This window comes from Salvelinus sp. IW2-2015, linkage group LG31 (assembly GCF_002910315.2).
Source record: "Salvelinus sp. IW2-2015 linkage group LG31, ASM291031v2, whole genome shotgun sequence".
NCBI lineage: Eukaryota > Metazoa > Chordata > Actinopteri > Salmoniformes > Salmonidae > Salvelinus > Salvelinus sp. IW2-2015.
This window is the reverse complement of record NC_036870.1, coordinates 6,828,724-6,845,270: the sequence shown is the minus strand read 5'-3', so window position 1 is coordinate 6,845,270 and position 16,547 is coordinate 6,828,724. Positions and strand designations below refer to the sequence as shown.

At 41.7% G+C, this 16,547-nt stretch overlaps 1 long non-coding RNA gene across 1 annotated transcript; it reads right to left on the bottom strand.

The window, feature by feature from the left end:
* Window positions 1–7,488: 7,488 nt before the first annotated feature.
* Window positions 7,489–9,075, bottom strand: LOC111955585 (uncharacterized). The gene is made up of 2 exons (XR_002876140.2): window positions 8,865–9,075; window positions 7,489–8,151 (listed from the first exon to the last, which is right to left on the bottom strand). It is a non-coding gene; the product is annotated as an uncharacterized lncRNA (long non-coding RNA).
* Window positions 9,076–16,547: the final 7,472 nt, after the last annotated feature.

Here is a 16,547-nt window from a genome sequence, read left to right as displayed (position 1 = left end):
GGACAACTTGCTTCTCTCCTAATATGTCCATATGCAAAGTTTAACCTCTAACATGAAACGTCAATGACTGGTGTTCCAGTAGAGGAAAATCCATACTTCCAGATACATATTTGCTTTGCTCATTAGCTTTGGTTTCATTCATAGCCCGTCAGTCTATTTAGCCTGAGCAATACAAACTCCAGGCCAGGGGGGGTGCACCGCTTAGAACCACAAGGTGTAGAGCAGAGGAGGCACCACAGAACACAACAGAGATGCTCTGGTTGCTGGTCTGCCACTTGGTGTGGTGGGTGGGACATGTGCTGCTGTTGTAGGAGCAGTGGTTGTAGCAGGAGCTGCGGTTGTAGGAGGAACAGGATCAGCGGTTGCAGGATCAGCGGTTGCAGGATCAGCGGTTGCAGGATCAGCGGTTGCAGGATCAGCGGTTGCAGGATCAGCGGTTGCTGGGAGCAGCGGTTGCTGGGAGCAGCGGTTGCAGCCGTTGCAGGAGTAGCGGTTGCATTAGTATCCTGAATACAGAGAATGATAGAAGAAACAATTGAGTCAATGTGGGCATTCTAGCTTTAAGGAATGTAGTAACAGTGAGATTGGGGGTCAATTCAATTTAAATCCAGGAAGTGAACTTGAAATTCTAATTCCAGAATGGAACGATCCTTATTGGAAATAATGTCACTTACTGGATGGAATTGACGCCTTTCCAGATTAGTAGGTTGCCTACCCTTACGTTTTGACACCAGAAAGTGTAACTTTCAAAGCACTCAATTGCAGACTAATAGCATACTAGACATTGCTGCTTTTCCCCAAAGAAAAAAAAACTCCCATCAAATTCAAACGCAACATGTCTGTACAGTAATTCAGATTTTTTTGGGGGGTCAATTCCATTTCAACTTCAAAAAAACATTCAGTAAGTGATTTAAAATAAATGTATGCCACTTCTAATTCCTTGAATTGGAATCTTAAGTCATCTCCTGAACTAACTGATTTCAAATGGAATTGACTCCGACTCTGTTGAGTATTGTCCATTTCATTACCATTGCGATGGTGGAGGCCAGCAGGACCAGTGTACAGACTCCCAGAAGATACTTCATATTGGAGAGTAGATGAGGTGTCCTAAGAGTAAAATACTGCAGGAGGCTTGGAGAGTTGTTGGTCTGTCCTGGTCTTATCCTTATCCCAGTCTGCTGTTCCCACATGCTTCAAGAGGGCCACCATTGTTCTTGTTCCCAAGAAAGCTAAGGTAACTGAGCTAAATGACTATCGCCCCGTAGCACTCACTTCCGTCATCAGCTTTGAGAGACTAGTCAAGGATCATATCACTTCCACCCTACCTGACACCCTAGACCCACTCCAATTTGCTTACCGACCCAATAGGTCCACAGATGACGCAATCGCAATCACACTGCACACTGCCCTAACCCATCTGGACAAGAGGAATACCTATGTAAGAATGCTGTTCATCGACTACAGCTCAGCATTTAACACCATAGTACCCACCAAACTCATAATTTAGCTCGAGACCCTGGGTCTCCTGATGGGCCGCCACCAGGTGGTGAGGGTAGGAAACAACATCTCCACCTCGCTGATCCTCAACACGGGGGCCACACAAGGGTGCGTTCACAGCCCTCTCCTGTACTCCCTGTTCACCCATGACTGCGTGGCCATGCACGCCGCCAACCTAATCATCAAGTTTGCAGACGGCAGGCTTGATTACCAACAACGACGAGATGGCCTACAGGGAGGAGGTGAGGGCCCTCGGAGTGTGGTGTCAGGAAAATAACCTCACACTCAATGTCAACAAAACAAAGGAGATGATCGTGGACTTCAGGAAACAGCAGAGGGAGCAGCCCTCTGGACAGTAGTGGAGAAGGTGGAAAGTTTTAAGTTCCTCAGAGTACACATCACGGACAAACTGAAATGGTCCACCCACACAGACAGCGTGGTGAAGAAGGTGCAGCAGCGCCAAAAACTCACAAACCTTTACAGATGCACAATCGAGAGCATCCTGTCGGGCTGTATCACCGCCTGGTACGGCAACTGCTCCACCCACAACCGCAAGGCTCTCCAGAGGGTAGTGAGGTCTGCACAACGCATCACCGGGGGAAAGCCAACTGCCCTCCAGGACACCTACACCACCTGATGTCACAGGAATGCCAAAAAGATCATCAAGGACAACAACCACCTGAGCCACTGCCTGTTCACCCCGCTATCATCCAGAAGGCGAGGTCAGTACAGGTGCATCAAAGCTGGGACCGAGAGACTGAAAAACAGCTTCTATCTCAAGGCCATTAGACTGTTAAACAGCCATCACTAACATTGAGTGGCTGCTGCCAACATACTGACTCAACTCTAGCCACTTTAATAATTACAAATTGGATGTAATAAATGTATCACTAGCCACTATAAACAATGGCACTTTATATAATGTTTACATACTGTACTCTATACCATCTACTGCATCATGCCTATGCCGTTCGGCCATCGCTCATCCATATATTTGTATGTACATATTCTTATTCATTCCTTTACACTTGTGTGTATAAGGTAATTGTTGTGAAATAGATGACTTGTTAGATATTACTGCACGGTCGGAACTAGAAGCACAAGCATTTCGCTGAACTCGCATTAACATCTGCTAACCATGTGTATGTGACAAATAACATTTCCTGAACACACCACAGGACACCATAACATGTCCTGAACACACCACGTTCCTCTGGTTCCAGGAAGATTGTGTGTGTGTATGTGCACGTGTGGTTGGGGTTTTTTCCCGGCAGTTTCGGCCGACATCATGTCAGTGTACAAAACAGCAGCGTCAAGGTTCAACGCGTATCACTTTGATTTTTACTCCACCTTTCCATTACTCTTCACTCTGTTTTTGTTGATGGAAAATCTTAATTTGGGTAAATGTATAAATAAATATCATACTGATAGTTGCTGTAACAAACACGGTCCAGAGGCCATGATGTTGCTTAGCAAATTCCTGAGCACCATTTTACACACAAATCACTTGTAATTTGGGACAACATTCTTTGATTAAAAGGTCTATTTTTATTACAGAAATTGCCAAATACYAAATCACTTTTTAAAGCAGTCACACCTGCAGTCCACAGTATAGACCAGTTGAAGTCGGAAGTTTACATACACTTAGGTTGAAGTCATTAAAACTCGTTTTTCAACCACTCCGCAAATGTCTTGTTAACAAACTATAGGTTTGGGAAGTCGGTTAGGACATCTACTTTGTGCATGACACAAGTCATTTTTCCAACAATTGCTTACAGACAGATTATTTCACTTATAATTCACTAAATCACAATTCCAGTGGGTCAGAAGTTTACATACACTATGATGACTGTGCCTTTAAACAGCTTGGAAAATTCCAGAAAATTATGTCATGGCTTTAGAAGCTTCTGATAGGCTAATTGACATCATTTGAGTCAAATGGAGGTGTACCTGTGGATGTATTTCAAGGCCTACCTTCAAACTCAGTGCCTCTTTGCTTGACATCATGGGAAAATCAAAATTGTCTGGTTCATCCTTGGGAGCAATTTCTAAATGCCTGAAGGTACCACGTTCATCTGTACAAACAATAGTACGCAAGTATAAACACCATGGGACCACGCAGCCGTCATACCGCTCAGGAAGGAGACGCATTCTGTCTCCTAGAGATGAACGTACTTTGGTGCAAAAAATGCGAACCAATCCCAGAACAACGGCAAAGGACCTTGTGAAGATGCTGGAGGAAACAAGTACAAAAGTATCTATATCCACAGTAAAACGAGTCCAATATCGACATAACCTGAAAGGCCACTCAACAAGGAAGAAGCCACTGCACCAAAACCGCCATTAAAAAAGCCAGACTACGGTTTGCAACTGCACATGGGGACAAAGATCGTACTTTTTGGAGAAATGTCCTCTGGTCGGATGAAACAAAAATAGAACTGTTTGGCCATAATGACCATCGTTATGTTTGGAGGAAAAAGGGGGAGGCTTGCAAGCCAAAGAACACCATCCCAACTGTGAAGCACGGGGGTGGCAGCATCATGTTGGGGGATTGCTTTGCTGCAGGAGGGACTGGTGCACTTCACAAAAAAGATGGCATCATCATCCACCAATGATGTGGATATATTGAAGCAACATCTCAAGACATCAGTCAAGAAGTTAAAGCTTGGTCTCAAATGTGTCTTCCAAATGGACAATGATCCCAAGCGTACTTCCAAAGTTGTGGCAAAATGGCTTAAGGACAACAAAGTCAAGGTATTGGAGTGGCCATCACAAAGCTCTGACCTCAAACCTATAGAAAATGTGTGGGCAGAACTGAAAAAGCATGTGTGAGCAAGGAGGCCTACAAACCTGACTCATTTACACCAGCTCTGTCAGGAGGAATAGGCCAAAATTCACCCAACATATTGTGGGAAGCTTGTGGAAGGCTACCTGAAATGTTTGACCCAAGTTAAAACTTCTTTGGGATAGGGGGCGGTATTTTCACGTCCGGATGAAAAGCGTGCCCAAAGTAAATAGCCTGTTTCTCAGGCCCAGAAGCTAGAATATGCATATAATAGTAGATTTGGATAGAAAACACTATTTTTAGTTTCTAAAACTGTTTGGCAGGTGAAACCCTGTGCACAATCCATCCAGGGAAAAGTTTTTTTGAGCTCATTGTGTTTTCCACAAATTTTCTTTGGGAATCCTGATTTATATGGGCCCTGGTTGCAGTTGCTATGGCTTCCACTAGATGTCAACCGTCTTTAGAAATTGGTTGACGTTTTTCTTTTGAGGAATGAAGAAGTACGGCTGTAAATTGTTTGTGTCACTGTGAAGGGCTGAAGTATTTTATTGCGCATAGACAGGAGAGCGCTCCGTGGTATTTTTCTTCGGTGTTGAAAACAGATTATCCTGTCTTAAATTTTATCAATTATTTACGTTTTCCTGAGGAAGGATTAGGAACGTTGTTTGAAATGTTTGGACCAATTTTACAGGTAATTTATTAGATACTTTGTAGGCATGTTGGGCGAGTTGAAACCGGTGTATTTCTGAATCAAACGCGCCAAATAAATTGACATTTTTGGGACATAAAAAAGGATATTATCGAACAAAAGGACCATTTGTGATGTTTCTGGAACATTTTGGAGTGCCAACAGAAGATCTTCAAAGGTAAGGCATATATTATATGGCTATTTCTGACTTTCGTGTCGCAACTCCCTGGTTGAAAATGATCTGTTATGCGTTTGTGTGCTGGATGCTGTCCTCAGATAATCGCATGGTTTGCTTTCGCCGTAAAGACTTTTTGAAATCTGACACCTTGGCTGGATTAACAACAAGTTAAGCTTCATTTTGATGTATTGCACTTGTGATTTCATGAAAGTTTAATATTTATAGTAATTTAATTTGAATTTGGCGCTCTGCCATTTCACCGGATGTTGGTCAGGTGGGACGCTACCCTCCCACTGATCTGCAAGAGGTTTTAAACAATTTAAAGGCAATGCTACCAAATACTAATTGAGTGTATGTAAACTATTGTGATGAAAATAAATAAAAGCTGAAATAAATAATTATCTCTACTATTATTCTGACATTTCACATTCTTAAAATAAAGTGGTGATCCTAACTGACCTAAGACAGGAAATGTGTACTAGGATTAAATGTCAGGAATTGCGAAAAACTGAGTTTAAATGTATTTGGCTAAGGTGTATGTAAACTTCCGACTTTAACTGTATGATCCATTAACAACCACACCAGACCTAGGCTATCAAAGACCATTAGCCCCACTAACAACTTGTGCCACCTTCTCTATGACGTCTGTTGAATGGACAATCTACAATATCTTCTCACACATCATGCATAAAACAACAACATTTATTCTTACTCTTCCTTCACCCCAATATACCCGTGTCCCGCCACCCGCCAACCCCTCTTTTGCGCTACTGCTACTCTGTTCATCATATATGCATAGTCACTTTAACCATATCTACATGTACACACTACCTCAATCAGCCTGACTAACCGGTGTCTGTATATAGCCCCCGCTACTTGTATAGCCTCGCTACTGTATATAGCCTCGCTACTGTTTTTCACTGTCTTTTTACGKTTGTTTTTATTTCTTTACTTACCTATTGTTCACCTCATACATTTTTTGCACTATTGGTTAAAGCCTGTAAGTAAGCATTTCACTGTAAGGTCTACACCTGTTGTATTTGGCGCACGTGACAAAATAACTTTGATTTTAGATATTTTGTTTTGCCTAGACCGTAAAATATATATTTTATAGCTTGTTTTATGAAACATTTTAGTTCCCGTCAGTATTTGAAACTGCATCCTCGTCTGATAGACTTCCCGGTAGAGACGTTGCAGCGTCACTGCAAAGAATACCGTGTCACATCTGCTGGATTGTATGGGGATTAAGGTGAAGTCTGAAGAAGACTTTTTATCATATCGTGCTTCCTCTTACCACAAACTGTAATAGCGCCTCATAAAACATAAATTGGCCCATTAGTTCCATAACAACCTGATAACAGCATGGAAGTATGCTATTGTTTGATGTGTTTTATTGAAGTGAGAAGACATTTACCGGTAAGGGGGAAGTAGATCCAGTTTAATTGTCTTTTGGAAAGTGTACTCTGTGACAATGCACAACAACAAGACAGTATCGTCGTTGTAGTGTATATTTCCTGTGGAAATGGAGCGTACCACCCACTTACCACCTCTTTTGTTTCTCTCTTTAAAACTCAATGCACCCTATTTCCTTATTTCTTTATTATACCAGGCAGAAATAGATTAACAAATACACTGAGTGTACAAAATTGAGTTGCATCCGCTTTTGCCTTCAGAACAGACTCAGTTCGTCGGGGCTTAGACAAGGTGTCCTAAGCTTTCCACAGGAATGCTGGCCCACAGTTGTGTCAAGTTGGATGGATGTCATCCAGGAAAGGGTGGCTACATTGAAGATTCTCAAATATAAAATATATTTTGATGTCTTCACTATTATTCTACCATGTAGAAAATTGTAAAAATKACRAAAAACCCTTGAATGAGTAGGTGTTCTAAAACTTTTGACCGGTAGTGTATATCGTGGAAAGAGCAGGTGTTCCTAATGTTTGTACACTGGGGTATAAGCCTGATAAGATGATAAACCTTATCATAGTTAAAGATTATACACCTTTTTATAGTTAGGTTAGCTTCTTTCTGTACCTGGATTGATAAGTGTAGTCACACTGTATGTGATAGATTTTGATAATACTTACATTGTTAATTCAGAACTTTATCTTAAATTACATTAGAATATATTTATTTTTCCTTTGAAGGAACTTTCGGGGTGGACACTTTTTAGACATTGACCTTAAAGTGCCCTAAAAAGCTAAACAATGGAACTGATATTAAGATTAATAGCAACAGCAAATCAGATAAACCTATTTACTGTGATAAAAGATCATACTTTTACTAAAATACATGATACATTAATATATAAATATTTAACTGGGTCACATAGCAATACGAAAAAAGAAAAAAACCATTATTTGGGTACTGATCAACATTTGTACTATGAGAAAATAAATCATTCACAATTTGTATAGTTAGCTATTTTGTTCAAAGGAACTCACAGCTTGAATGATTACAAAACAGTCATATATTTTAGGCATTGCAATATACCCTGTCAATCAGAGTATGTTAATTATGCATCTTGAAATACACAGAGGACACACAAACCTCAAGGTCATTGTAAGAACACATTGTCAGAGAAAAGAGAAAGCTGTACAGATCATTCTCGGGTGCTCTTCATTCAGTTTCCAACACGCTCTCAGGATGGTGCGGTCAATGTGACTCTTGTCGTCTAGGTGGCGATCATTGCCATAGTGAACGCAGGATCTGGGTGGCTGTCGAACCAAACAGTAGAGTCAGGGAGTAACTGAAGACATGGCTGCCCCCTGCTGGTGTGGTGAGAGTGGTTGGCCATGTGGCTTTTGTTTCGGCAGTTGTTGGTCGTATTGTAGAATTATTTAGGTCAGTTGTTTGTCCTATTGTAGAATTATGTTGGTCAGTTGTTGGTCGTAATGTAGAATTGTTTTGGTCAGTTGTTGGTCGTATTGTAGAATTATTTTGGTCATTTGTTGATCCTATTGTAGAATTCTGTTGTTCAGTTGTTGGTGTTGTTGTAGAATTCTGTTGGTTGAAATGGAATTATTTACATTAGGCTACATGTTAATTCAGCATTAATTCACCCATGTTTCAAACTGAAATKAATTAGGGACAGTTTGAAATTTGCTGGGGTGGTATAATTACTTCAATCCTAGCCACATTTCATCTTCTGCTTGCATGCGTCTCCCCTATCAAGGTGTTTTGGTACTTCCCTAAAGGCAGAAATTCATCTAGCATGTTGGGGGTGATGAAACAAGGAAGCTCCGTTCATTTTCAATGAAGGGAAGAGAAGTTGGCGATGCAAGCATGCGTGAGGGCGCGTGAACAGGGTTTGGGGGAAAACTGAACTTTTGTCACGTATTCCGTGACATCGCGTTGCTATTGATCAATCGAAGCTCGCTATAGTTTCCAGACCCTACTGGATTGGCTGTTGATACCTAGCATTACAAGTCTGCCAGCTAGCACCAACATGAAGGTGAATCTAGCGTATTGTGGATCACTGCTGTTATTCACTACGCTTTTCCAAGCGCTTACTATACCACAGGTCAATATAGTCTACCAGTCTGACTGTCTATCCTGCCCTCTATTCACCATTAGGTCCACTTAGAGTCACATCTCCCCATCGTTCATCCTTTCTTTCTCTTTCTCCCCCTGCAGAGCATTGCAAAGAGAGTGGACTGCTAATGAGTTTAAAACATGTTCAGCTATTATTACTGAGTTAGGTTTAAGTACATTACCTGTGCCATGGTGGAGGCCAGCAGGGCCAGTGTGCAGAGTCCCAGAACCAGGTACTTCATATTGCAGAGAGGCGAGGTGTCTTATGGGTCAGATACTAGAGGAAACTGCTGTCCTGTGTTAGTCCTGGGTCTACAATCCTGGGTTCGCTATCCTTGGTCTGATCTGGCTGTGTAGAGTCTGACTACAGCTGAGGGTGAGCCTGGTCTTATATAACGTCCATCCAGGAAACAACCTTGACCAGCCCACATTACAGAACGGGAGCCGCCCATGAATGCAAAGTTGCCAAAGCCTTTCCCATTAATTCGCAAAGAACATTTCTCTGTATTTCAGGTGAAAATACAGCACTTGAAGAAAGAGGAAATTAGGAATATATGCATTGGCGACCTAGCTCAGTGCTTTCTGTGGTGGGGCAGCCAGCGGAAAATACAGAGTACAGGTGTTGGTAATGTTCTCTAGTTGCGCCGTGATTGGCTCAGTGTTCTGTCACTCATGCTGACACAAATTCAAGCCCCTTGGGTGCTGCCATAGAGTTACATTAGAAGTGCCTATCCAAGAAGGCTCAAGGTCATTGGCCACAGATAAAATTACGCCAAATCACGTTATCTACAGTAGCTTAGATTGGACTGATCATGTCAACATCTCATGGTTCAGCATGATAATGCATGGCCCCATGTCACAATGATCTGTACACAATTCCTGCACGCTGAAAATGTCCCAGTTCTTCTATGGCCTGCATACTCACCAGCCATGTCACCCATTGAGCATGTTTGGGATGCTCTGGATTGACGTGTGTTCCAGTTCCCTCCATCATACAAGCTAGCAGTCATCATGAATGAAGTCGACAATTTACTGGGAAATCCTTTTCAATCCTTGTCTTATGAAGATAAATAATTTTAAGAAATTATAGATGAAACGTATCGGTGCTCATCTGCCATGGGACATAAACATAAAAAACATTGATAGAACCTACAATCTATCGGCAATATTAAAGCTGATCTACTTCTTATTATGTCTCCAGAGGAACCTAGATTTAAATAAAGGTCATATCTATCAAATTCCTATAGGAGGAAGTAGGTGTTTCGAAATTAGTTGTTTATGGCTGTGGTGAAAATGTATTTTTTTTCACGTTGATACAGAAACACTGAACAATTATTTAGATTTAGTAATAAAAAGTTGATTGACAAAGTCATGAAAGAATTTAATAAATGACCTTGATCAAAAATAAGCCTCTGGGGTCAAAACAACACCAGTTGGTAGTGTGAGGGTTAAAGAATGTCATCATAACTCCGCAGAAAGAGACAGGTAGCCGTAGGGGGCTCAGTCATAAGGAAACAGAGTGGTGATGATGCAATAAAATGACTTACCGTATCTTGGAAGGTGGTGGTTAGGATTAGATAAGTCATGTATTATGTGGTTCATGCCAACCACACATATTTGAAAGCCAATTAGGCCTAACCCGCTGGCTAGTTTAGCCACACTCATTTCTGACAGGTGTATAAAATCAAGCACACAGCCATGCAACCTCAATAGACAAACATTGGCAGTAGAATTGCTTTACTGAAGAGCTCGGTGACTTTCAACGTGGCACTGTCATAGGATGCCACCTTTCCAACAAGTCAGTTAGTCAAATTTCTGCTAGAGCTGCCCCGGTCAACTGTAAGTGCTGTCAGTGGTGCAATTTTGGTTTTAGAAGTTGCGGGGACACAGCCAACCCAACCACTCGGAGGCGTCCGCATGGTCCTAAAGCACACTGTTGCCTCGTTTTGTATCAAATTCCATTGATACAACTGGGAGGGACAAAAATACAATTTCAGAATGTGTGTGGGGGGGGGGGGGACGACATGTCCCCAAGGAAAGTTGCACCCCTGAGTGCTGTTATTGTGAAGTGGAAACATCTAGTTGCAACAATGGCGTATAAATGGCCTGTCCTCGATTGCAACACTCACTGCTAAGTTCCAAACTGCCTCTGGAAGCAACATCAGCACAAGAACTGTTCGCCGGGAGCTTCATGAAATGGGTTTCCATGGCCGAGCAGCCGCACACAAGCCTATGATTAGCATGCACGATCCCAAACGTTGACTGGAGTGGTGTAAAGCTTGCCGCCATTGGACTTTGGAGCATTGGAAATGCGTCCGCTGGAATGATGAATCACGCTTAACCATCTGCATAGTGCCAAATGTAAAGTTTGGTGGAGGAGGAATAATGGTCTGGAGCTGTTTTTCATGGTTCGGGCTAGGCCCCTTAGTTTCAGTGAATGAAAATCTTAAAGCTACAGCATACAATGACATTCTAGGTGATTTTGTGCTTCCAACTTTGTGGCAACAGTTTGGGGAAGGCCCTTTTCTGTTTCAGCATGGCAATGCCCCCGTGCATAAAGCGAGGTCCATACAGAAATTGTTTGTCGAGATTGGTGTGGAAGAACTTGACTGGCCTGCACTGAGCCCTGACCTCAAACCCATCAAACATCTTTGGGATGAATTGGAGCGCCGACTGAGCCAGGCCTAATCTCCAAACATCAGTGCCCAACCTCACTAATGCTCTTGTGGCTGAATGAAAACAAGTCACAACAGCAAGGTTCCAACATCTAGTGGAAAGCCTTCCCATGAGAGTGGAGGCTGTTACAGCAGCAAAGTGAGGGACCAGCTCCATATTAATGTCTATGATCTTGGAATGAGATGTTCGACAAGAAGGTGTCCACATTCTTTTAGTCATGTAGTGTAGGTAATTTAGAGTTGAAGTGTGAAGTTTACATACACTTAGGTTGGAGTCATTAGAACTTGTTTTTCAACCACTCCACAAATTTCTTGTTAACAAACTATAGGTTTGGGAAGTCGGTTAGGACATTACTTTGTGCATGACAAGTCATTTTTCCAACAATTGTTTACAGACAGATTATTTCACTTATAATTCACTGTACCACAATTCCAGTGGGTCAGAAGTTTACATACACTAAGTTGACTGTGCCTTTAAACAGCTTGGAACATTCCAGAAAATGATGTCATGGCTTTAGAAGCTTCTGATAGGCAAATTTGACATCATTTGAGTCAATTGCAGGTGTACCTGTGGATGTATTTCAGGGCCTACCTTCAAACTCAGTGCCTCTTTGCTTGACATCATGGGGAAATCACAAGAAATCAGCCAAGACTTCAGAGAAAAAGAATTGCAGACCTCCACAGTCTGGTTCATCCTTGGGAGCAATTTCCAAACACCTGAAGGTACCACGTTCATCTGTACAAACAATAGTACGCAAGTAAAAACACCATGGGACCACACAGCCGTCATACCGCTCAGGAAGGAGACGCGTTCTGTCTCCTAGAGATGAACGTACTTTGGTGTGAAAAGTGCAAATCAATCCCAGAACAACAGCAAAGGACCTTGTGAAGATGCTGGAGGAAACAGGTACAAAAGTATCATATCCACATTAAAACGTTAATATCGACATAACCTGAAAGGCCGCTCAGCAAGGAAGAAGCCACTGCTCCAAACCGCCATAAAAAGCCAGACTAAGGTTTGCAACTGCACATGGGGACAAAGATTGTACTTTTTGGACAAATGTCCTCTGTTCTGATGAAACAAAAATAGAACTGTTTGGCCATAATGACCATCATGTTAGGAGGAAAAAGGGGGAGGCTTGCAAGCCAAAGAACACCATCCCAACCGTGAAGCACGGGGGTGGCAGCATCATGTTATGGGGTGCTTTGCTGCAGGACGGACTGGTGCACTTCACAAAATAGATGGCATCATGAGGAGGAAAAGTATATGGATATATTGAAGCAACATCTCAAGACATCAGTCAGGAAGTTAAAGCTTGGTCGTGAATGGATCTTCCAAATGGACAATGACCCCAAGCATACTTCCAAAGTTGTGGCAAATGGCTTAAGGACAACAAAGTCACGGTATTGAAGTGGCCATCACAAAGTTCTGACCTCAATCCTATAGAAAATTTGTAGGCAGAACTGAAAAGGTGTGTGTGAGCAAGGAGGCTTACAAACCTGACTCAGTTACTCCAGCTCTGTCAGGAGGAATGGGCCAAAATTCACCCAACTTATTGTAGGAAGCTTGTGGAASGCTACCTGRAACGTATGACCCAAGTTAAACAATTTAATGGCAATGCTACCAAATACTAATTGAGTGTATGTAAACTTCTGACCCACTGGGAATGTGATGAAAGAAATAAAAGCTGAAATAAATCATTCTCTCTACTACTATTCTGACATTTCACATTCTTAAAATAAAGTGCTGATCTTAACTGACCTAAGCCAGGGAATTTTTACTAGGATTAAATGTCAGGAATTGTGAAAAACTGAGTTTAAATCTATTTGGCAAAGGTGTATGTAAACTTCGGACTTCAACTGTATCTGATGCTACAGAGAATAATGTTATCTGTTTTATTTAATGCTTATGCTATGTATGTCTATGTATTTTACACATAGATAATCCATCCACCTGACAGATGTGGCAAATCAAGATGCTGAAACAGCATGATCACTACACAGGTGCACCTTGTGCTGCGATCAATAAAAGGCCACTCTAAAATGTGCAGTTTTGTCACACAACACAATGCCACAGTTGTCTCAAGTTTTGATGGAGCGTATAATTGGCATGCTGACTGCATGAATGATCACCAGAGCTGTTGCCAGATAACGTTGTTTTAGAGAATTTGGCAGTACTTCCAACCGGCCTCACAACCGCAGACCACGTGTAACCACGCCAGCACAGGACTGCCACATCCAGCTTCTTCACCTGCGGGATGATCTGAGACAAGCCACCYGTACAGCTGATGAAACTGGATTTCYACAACCGAATAATTTCTTATGCTCATCTGTATGCTTATCGTCCTTATCAGGGTCTTGACCTGACTGCAGTTCGTAGTCGTAAACGACTTCATTTGGGCTAACCTTCATTGGGCTAACCTTCGATGGCCACTGGCACACTGGAGAGGTGTGCTCTTCGCAGATGAAACCCGGTTTCAACTGTTCTGGGCAGTTGGCATACAACATGTATGGGGGCTAGCGATTTGCTGATGTCAACATTGTGAACAGAATGCCCCATGGTGGCAGTGGGGTTATGGTCTGGACAGGCGTAAATGACGGACAACAAACACAATTGTATTTTATCGATGGCAATTTGAAGGCACAGAGACCGTGGCGAGATCCTAAGGCCCATTGTCGTGCCATTCGTCCGCCACCATCACCTCATGTTTCAGYATGATAATGCATGGCCCCATGTCACAATGATCTGTACACAATTCCTGCACGCTGAAAATGTCCCAGTTCTTCCATGGCCTGCATACTCACTAGACATGTCACCCATTGAGCATGTTCTGGATGCTCTGGATCGACGTTTACAACAGCGTGTTCTAGAGGTCGACCGATTAATCGGCATGGCCGATTAATTAGGGCCGATTTTTCAAGTTTTCATAACAATCAGTAATCTGCCTTTTTGGATGCCGATTATGGCCGATTCCATTGCAATCCACGAGGAGACTGCCTGGCAGGCTGACCACCGGTTACAGGAGTGCAGCATCAAAAGGACCTTGTGGCTGCAAGGAGCCAAGGTAAGTTGGTAGCTAGCATAAAACTTATCTTATAAAAAACAATCAATCTTCACATAATCACTAGTTAACTACACATGGTTGATATTACTAGGTTAACTAGCTTGTCCTGCGTAGCATATAATCAAAGCAAAGTGTTAATTTATCATCGAATCACAGCCTACTTCAATTTCACCAAACGGGTGATGATTTAACAAAAKGGCATTCGTGAAAAAACACAATCATTGCACAAATGTACCTAACCATAAACATCAATGCCTKTCTTAAAATCAATACACAGAAGCATATTTTTTTTAACCTACATATTTAGTTAAAACCTCTTGGCGCACAGATCCCTTTAGCAGGATCATTTTCATAAACAACCGCTGAATTGCAGAGCGCCAAATTTTTTCAAAATTACTAAAAATATTTAGATTCATGAAATCACAAGTGCAATATASCAAAACACAGCTTAGCTTGTTGTTAATCCACCTATCGTGTCAGATTTTGAAAATATGCTTTACAGCGAAAGCAATCCAAGCGTTTGTGTGAGTTTATCGGTCACTAGACAAAACATTACAAACACCTAGCAGCAATGTAGATTGGTCACGAAAGTCAGAAAAGCAATAAAATGAATCGCTTACCTTTGATGATTTTCAGATGTTTGCACTCACGAGACTCCCAGTTACACAATAAATGTTCCTTTTGTTCGATAAAGATTATTTTTATAACCAAAAACCTCCATTTGGTTGGCGCGTTATGTTCAGAAATCCACAGGCTCGAGCGGTCATGAATGGCAGACAAATTCCAAATAGTATCCGTAAAGTTCGTAGAAACATGTCAAATGTTTTTTATAATCAATCCTCAGGTTGTTTTTAACATAAATAATCGATAATATTTCATCCGGACGGTAAACTATTCAATAAAAGAGATAAAGAAAATGTTGAGCTACAACTTTCGCACGCATGAACTAATCGAAGGACATCTGGCTATCCACTGACGCGTTTTGATAAATCTCGCTCATTTTTCAGAATAAAAGCTTGAAACTACGTGTAAAGACTGTTCACACCCTGTGGAAGCCATTGGAAAATGAATCTGGTTTATATCCCTTTAAATAGAGGAAAGGCAGGCAATGGAACAGGGATTTTCGCCTGCAAAATCAGTTGTTATACTCACAGACAATATTGTGACAGTTTTGGAAACTTTAGAGTGTTTTCTATCCTAATCTTTCAATTATATGCATATTCTAGCATCTGGGCATGAGAAATAGGCAGCTTACATTGGGAACGTTATTTTTCCAAACATAAAAATTCTGCCCCCTAGCTTCAAGAGGTTAAAATAAATTAATGTTAGCAGGCAATATTAACGAGGGAAATTGTGTCACTTCTCTTGTGTTCAGTGCAAGCAGAGTCAGGGTATATGCAGCAGTTTGGGCTGCCTGGCTCRTTGCGAACTGTGTCAAGACCATTTCTTCCTAACAAAGACCGTATTTTATTTGCCAGAATTTTACACTATTATGACATATATAAATCTGGCAATTAATGGGTATCGTCTTTTTTTGGTCCTCCAATAATCGGTATAGGTATCAGCGTTGAAAAATCATAATCGGTCAACCTCTAGCATGTTCCAGGTCCCTCCAATATCCAGCAATTTCGCACAGCCATTGAAGGGAAGTGGGACAACATTCCACAGGCCAGAATCAACAGCCTGATCAACTTTATGTGAAGGAGATGTGCTGCACAGCATGAGGCAAATGGTGGTCACACCATATACTGACTGGTTTTCTGATCCATGCCCCTACTTTCAAATATTTTTTACCAACAGATACATATCTGTATTCCCAGTCATGTGAAATCCATAGATTAGTGCCAAATTAATATATTTCCATTGACTGATTTCCTTATAGAAACTGTAACTCTGTAGAGTCTTTGAAATTGTTGCATGTTGCCTTTATATTTTTGTTCAGTGTACTATGATGTCTTACGAGGGTCCTGAACCTCCCTATTTGTAACATTTCTACTGATATTCCCCTAAATGATATTTCCCACTGATTGACCGTGGTTTTTTAGATCCCCTGACAATACAGTTTGGACCTTGGTCAGGGAGGTGACCAAGAACCCGAGGTCACTCTGACAGAGCTACAGAGTTC